Source organism: Macadamia integrifolia, chromosome 13, assembly GCF_013358625.1.
Source record: "Macadamia integrifolia cultivar HAES 741 chromosome 13, SCU_Mint_v3, whole genome shotgun sequence".
NCBI classification, from domain to species: domain Eukaryota; kingdom Viridiplantae; phylum Streptophyta; class Magnoliopsida; order Proteales; family Proteaceae; genus Macadamia; species Macadamia integrifolia.
The window spans coordinates 3533847-3540535 of NC_056569.1; the positions used below are offsets into that span (position 1 = coordinate 3533847).

The following is a 6689-nucleotide window of genomic DNA, read 5'->3' on the forward strand; positions in this document are numbered from 1 at the left end:
GAGAGTTGTACAATAAGACCTTATCACCAATTGCAAAAGATTTACGCAGAATGTGTTTATCATGGAAAGCTTTGGTCTTTTCCTTGTAAATTCTAGAACTTTCATAGGCTTCATTCCTAAGTTCCTCCAACTCAGATAGTTGGAGTCTACGATGAATTCACTCATTAGACAAATCAAAGTTAAGCTTCTTAATGGCCCAAAAGGCCTTATGCTCCAACTCAACTGGTAAGTGACAAGCTTTTCCATACACCAAACTGTAGGGAGACTGACCAAGGTTGGTCTTGAATGCAGTCCGATGGGCCCACAAGGCATCAATGAGCCTAAGGGACCAATCCTTACGGTTGGGATTAACAGTTTTCTCCAATATTTGTTTGATCTGCCTATTAGACACCTCCACTTGGCCACTAGTTTGAGGGTGATAAGGGGTAGATAACTTATGGGTGATCCCATACTTTTTCATTAAGGCCTCAAAAGGCCGATTACAAAAATGAGTACCCCTATCACTAATTATTGCACGTGGTGCACCAAAGCGGGAAAAAATGTTCTCTTTGAGAAACTGGACCACCACTTTGTGGTCATTAGTTTTACAAGGTATGGCCTCTATCCATTTAGAAACATAATCAACGGCCAAAAGTATGTACAAATTCCCAAAAGAATTAGGGAATGGTCCCATAAAATCGATGCCCCATACATCAAAGATCTCAACTACCAAAATAGGGTTGAGGGGCATCATGTTCCTTTTATTGATACGGCCAAAAGACTGGTAGGCAAGGCAAGCCTTGCAAAAATCAAAAGCATCTCTAAAAAGAGTGGGCCAATAAAATCCGCATTGGAGAACCTTTGCAGCAATCTTCTTAGGTCCAAAGTGTCCACCACATGCATGATCATGACAAAAAGAGAGAATAGAATGTTGCTCATGATCAGGAACACATCGTCGGATAATCTGATCCGGACATATCTTAAACAAATAAGGATCATCCCAGAAAAAGTGTTTAACTTGGGAATGAAACCTATACTTATCTTGAGTGGACCAGTGATCCGGAGTCACACCTAAAACTAAGAAGTTGACAATGTCAGCAAACCATAGTTCACTAAACATTGCAAATAATTGTTCATCTGAAAAGTTCTCGTTGACTGGAGAATCAACAGTCAAGGAATTGGGAAGCTGGGATAAATGGTCTGCAACTAGGTTTTCAACTCCTTTCTTATCCCTAATTTCTAAATCAAACTCTTGTAAAAGTAAAACCCACCTAATGAGACGGGCTTTGGCATCCTTCTTCTGAACTAGGTATCTGAGGGTAGAATGATCAGTAAACACCACCACATGTGAGCCAACTAAGTAAGACCGAAACTTTTCTAATGCAAACACAACAGCTAAAAATTCTTTTTCAGTGGTTGTATAATTGAGTTGTGCATCATTTAAGGTCCTACTAGCATAGTAAATGACAGTGGGTAACTTATTAATCCTTTGACCTAAAACTTCTCTTATGGCAAAATCTGAAGCATCACACATCAGTTCAAAAGGTTCAGTCCAAATAGGTGGTTGAACAATGGTTGCATTGGTTAACTCCTTCTTAAGTTGTTTGAAGGATTCTAGGCACTCTTTAGAAAGCTCAAAAGTTTGATCTTTGGCAAGTAATGAGGTGAGAGGTCGGGCTAAATGACTAAAGTTCTTAATAAACCTTCTGTAGAAGCCTGCATGCCCTAGAAAGGACCGAACATCCTTAACAAATTGAGGAGGTGGTAAATTATCAATTAAATCCACTTTGGCTCTATTTATCTTAATTCCCTCCTTGGATATTACATGGCCTAAAACAATACCAGATTGAACCATAAAATGGCATTTCTCCCAATTCAAAACCAAATTCTTAGATATGCACCTTTTCAAAACTAGGGAAAGATGATGAAGACATTCAGAATAGGAATTCCCATGAATTGAAAAGTCATCCATAAATACTTCTGAGAATTTTTCGACCATGTCAGAAAAAATGCTCATCATGCATCGTTGGAATGTAGCAGGGGCATTGCAAAGCCCAAAGGGCATACGCCTATAAGCAAATGTTCCATATGGGCATGTAAAAGTGGTCTTATGTTGGTCCTCTAAAGCAATTGGGATTTGGTTATAGCCGGAATATCCATCAAGAAAGCAATCGTATTCATGTCCAGCTAGCCTCTCTAACATCTGGTCAATGAATGGCAATGGGAAGTGGTCCTTCCAGGTTGCCGCATTTAACTTCCTGTAGTCTATGCACACTCGCCATCCTTTTTGGACACGGGTAGGGATCAACTCATTGTTGGCATTAGGAACTACAGTCATACCAGACTTCTTAGGCACTACGTGAACTGGGCTTACCCATTGGCTATCAGAAATAGGATAAATTATTCCATAATCCAAGCACTTTAGGATCTCTTTCTTAATAGCTTCCATCATCACTGGGTTAGCTCTTCTTTGGGGTTTCGTGGATGGTTTGGAATCCTCCATAAGATGTATATGATGTTGCACAATGGAAGGGCTTATACCCTTGATATCAGCCATGGTCCAACCTAGGGCTTCCTTATTATCTTTTAACACTTTAAGGAACTCCTCTTCCTGGCTAGAAGTCAAATTTGAAGAAATTATTACAGGAAGAGTCTGGTCAGGCCCTAGGAAAGCATATCTCAAATTAGATGGCAACTCCTTAAGATCTAGCTTAGGGGGCTCAACTATGGAAGGTTTGGGAATGGAATTGGAAAGGGGTTCTAAGGGCTCCACAAGTGTGTGAAGACTCAAGACTTCAGGAAAGAAATTTTCACTATCATCATCCAACTCATCCATACACTCTTGGAATTCTGAATCAAAATCAATATCAAAGTTGGTAACTAAATCATCAGAAAAATCCAAAAAATCCTCAAGCATATTGATCTCTTCTTTCATATGTGGTTGCTTGCCAATCCTAAACATGTTAAACTCAACAGTTTGGTTACCAAAAGATAATCTTAGGAAACCATTCCGGCAATTGATTAATGCATTACTGGTAGCCAAGAATGGTCTTCCTAGAATTATTGGGATCTCATCCTTGGTTGAGAAAGGCTTAGTATCTAACACAATGAAATCAACAGGGAAAATAAATTCCCCCACCTTTAGTAAGACATCCTCAACCATCCCTTTAGGAATCTTAACAGACCTATCTGCCAACTGAAGAGTAGTTCCAGTGGCTTTCAATTCTCCCAATCCTAATTGCTTGTACACATGGTAAGGTAAAAGATTCACACTTGCGCCAAGGTCAAGTAAGGCATGCTCAATATAGATGTTGCCTATGACACAAGATATGGTAGGGCTCCCTGGATCCTTATACTTGGCTGCTATAGGCTGAGTAATTATGGAACTAATGTTACCTGCCAAGAACGCCTTTTTGGGCACACTAGTGATACGTTTGTGAGTACACAAATCTTTCAGTACCTTTGCATAGGCGGGGATCTGGATATGGCATCCAAAAGAGGGATGTTTACTTCTACCTTTTTGAAGACTTCTAAAATTTTATCCATGGAAGCAGTCTTCTTTTTGTTTATCAAGCGATTAGGAAATGGGACAGGATGAACATAAGGACTGTTAGGGATTTGCCCCTGTTCAGAAGAATCATTTTTGGTTTCCTCAACCAAATCATCTTTAGCTTCAGAAAAATCTTTAGGTTCATCAGACGAACCTGGAACAAGAGGCACATTTGTGTCCTCAACTGAAGAAGAGTTAACAGGAGTAATAGATGGGGAAGATTTAGGAACGCTCTGTAGGTACTCTTTACCACTCCTAAGGGCATAAACAATATTACATTGGTTAGAGGGCCCTTGTTGAGTCTGACCTTATACTATATTCAGTGGTGCATTACTTGGTCCTTGTAAACTAACAGGCTGATGATGCCTAGGGTTAGGCTCTGGTTGACTGGGTAAAATTCCCTTCTCCCTCTCACGCATAATTGAGACAACTTGGATAAGTTCTCTCTTAAGATTTTGATGGCTTGTCATGAGGAGGGCCATATTTTTTTCCAAGTCACTTATTCTACTTGCCTCTCCAGTGTTGGTAAACCCAGGGGGTTGCTGATAAGATGATAGAAGAGGGGCCCTAGGAAAACTCGCCTTAGGTCCTACATTTGACCTAGGAAAAGTATTTTTAGAAAAAGATTGTTGTGCAAAGGGAGGCCTTTGGGGTCCAGGTTGACCTTGATTATAGAAATTGGAAGGTCCTGGTTGGTTGCCCTGATTCCAAGGGAAATTTGGGTGATTTCTCCATCCTGGATTGTATGTGTTACTATATGGATTATTCTGGTATAAGACATTAACACTATCATTAGAAGTGCCCCCAGAGGTGTTAGGGCATTCTTCTATGAAATGTCCAGGGGACTGACACCAAGCACAAATCTTAACCAAATTGACTGATGATGGCTCTCTAGGAACAATAGCCTCAATCCTCTTCATTAGGCTATCCAAATGGGCTTCCTTGGCTACTATCCCATCCACAAAATATCCTTTTCCTCCTATAGTTCTTTCACTCTCTTGGGTTGATTCCCACTCACGGGTTTTGTCAGCTAAGTCAAGTAAGAATTCCCATGCTTTTCCTTCATCTGTAAAGGATGTGAATCCCTCAGGGCACATAGACTCTATCATTTGTTTAGTTTGGTAATCAATACCCTCATAAATTATTTGACATAAATGCCATAGGTCTAGGCCATGGTGAGGGCATTCTTGGAGTAGATCCTTGAATCTCTCCATAAGTTTGGAAAATGACTCACTAGGCTTTTGCCTAAACTGAAGGATATCACTTCTAAGCTTATTGGTCTTGTGAGTTGGGAAAAACTTCTTAAGGAAGACAACTGTGAACTGTTCCCATGAGGTTATGGAATTTGTGGGTAATCCATACAACCATTCTTAGCTTGGCCTTTCAATGCAAAAGTGATAAACCTAAACTTAACAACATCATCAGAAAGCTGTTGGATCTTAATTAGAACACATACCTCTTCAAATTCCCTTAGAAATAGGTATGCATCCTCAGAGGTCAACCCATGGAAGTGGGGCAACATAGTGATGTATTGAGATTTTAGTTCAAAATTATTGCCCTGGGCTTGTGGTAGAACTATGCAGGAAGGTTAGGCTGTTCTAGCAGGGTAGAACCTATCTTTCAGAGATTTAGGTGAAGGGTTTTGCTGTTGGTCTCCCATATTGAAGGGTTTTAAAGAGAGCAAATGTATAGGGTCACTACTTGTTGGATCTCTTCTTTCTAACCGATTCTTAGTATTACGTACCCACCTAACACTCATGCAACAGAAAACTACCCGCAACTAAAGTAAGACAAGCACAAAAGAATGGATAGCAAAACTTTTTTGATTTTTTGATTTTTTGATTTTTTTTTTTGGGAGCTTACCGGCAGGGATCCGAGGTTGCTCAGGTCAATTCCTGAGGTACTGCTACAGGGCAAAACTTGTCTTTATCATACTGTGAGGTATGGCGACCTCCACTGATACAACTATTATTGCAAGTTGTTCTTCTCAGGAATTCAATAAAAGAAAAGGAAAAATATAAAACAAAGCAAACAAAGCACTCCGATTTACCAAAAGAAAGTGAAAAATAACATGGAACTGTCTCCCCGGCAACGGCGCCAAAAACTTTTTTGAGATTTAAAATGTAACCGCAAGCGTACGGATCAGTGTAGCTACGGGTCGAACACAGGGAGAGCAACCACTTTATTTTTTTATTTCTTTTAATAATGTGAAAGTGAACCGATTAATGGTTGTGATCTAATTCTAATTACCGTCCTAAACATATGTATCTAAAATAACGTCCTAACCATTCGTCATCTAAGAATTTAAAGACGCAAGCCACACAATTAAAATTAAATAATTAAATAATTGAAAATAAACAATCCACCCAATTAAAAATAAATAAATAAATAAATAAAGGAAAAAAATGCTGAAATAAAAATAAAGTAAAAGAAAGGGGATAAAGCTAGAGAGAGACTCACAAGTAGGTTTCTCTACTTAGCTCGAGGGATGCATCATAATATGAGCTTCCCTACTTGACCAAAGAGTCACTCTTACAAGGATTACTCTACTTGGCTTTAGGGAAAGGGAGACAATTAAAATAAAAACAATAAATTGATGGTTCTATGGCTAGGAGGGGCAAAGCCAACACATACACTAGCCATGAACCTTGGGGGAAAGGAATAGCAATAATGTAACGACTGAAAATAAAAATCCTAAATTAAGAAAGAAAGGGTAGTCAGAAGAAGGAATGAGAGGGGGGAGAGAAGACTACTGAAGGAGCCTACTTACTTGAATCAATGCTTGAACTTGAAAAAAAATTGCTCCATGGCTTGTGATCTTGTCACCTAGATCTAAGCCTATAACTATAACTTAAAAAATTACAACTCAATTGCATAAATCATAAACATAAAAAGAACTGAATAAAAATAAAAGAGTGCTTGCATTAATTGACATAAAAAAAGACTATTACAAAAGTGATTAAAGCAAAAATAGAGAAGAACTAAAACCAAAGAGTGAGAGAGGAAGAGAGAGAGCAACTAAAAAAAACTAGAAGAAGAATGAATTGTGTCCCCTCCTCTTACATGAGTTGTATTTATAGGGAATGGGGAGGTAGGGTAACATATTTCTCTTTCCTAAAAGAGAGATACCCACAATTGATTGTGAGATCTTTTGAGTCCA

At 39.0% G+C, this 6689-nt stretch overlaps 1 non-coding gene across 1 annotated transcript; it reads left to right on the forward strand.

The window, feature by feature from the left end:
- Window positions 1-4696: 4696 nt before the first annotated feature.
- Window positions 4697-4803, forward strand: LOC122060341. The gene has a single exon (XR_006134360.1). It is a non-coding gene; the product is annotated as a small nucleolar RNA R71 (small nucleolar RNA).
- The last annotated feature ends 1886 nt before the right edge of the window (window positions 4804-6689 follow it).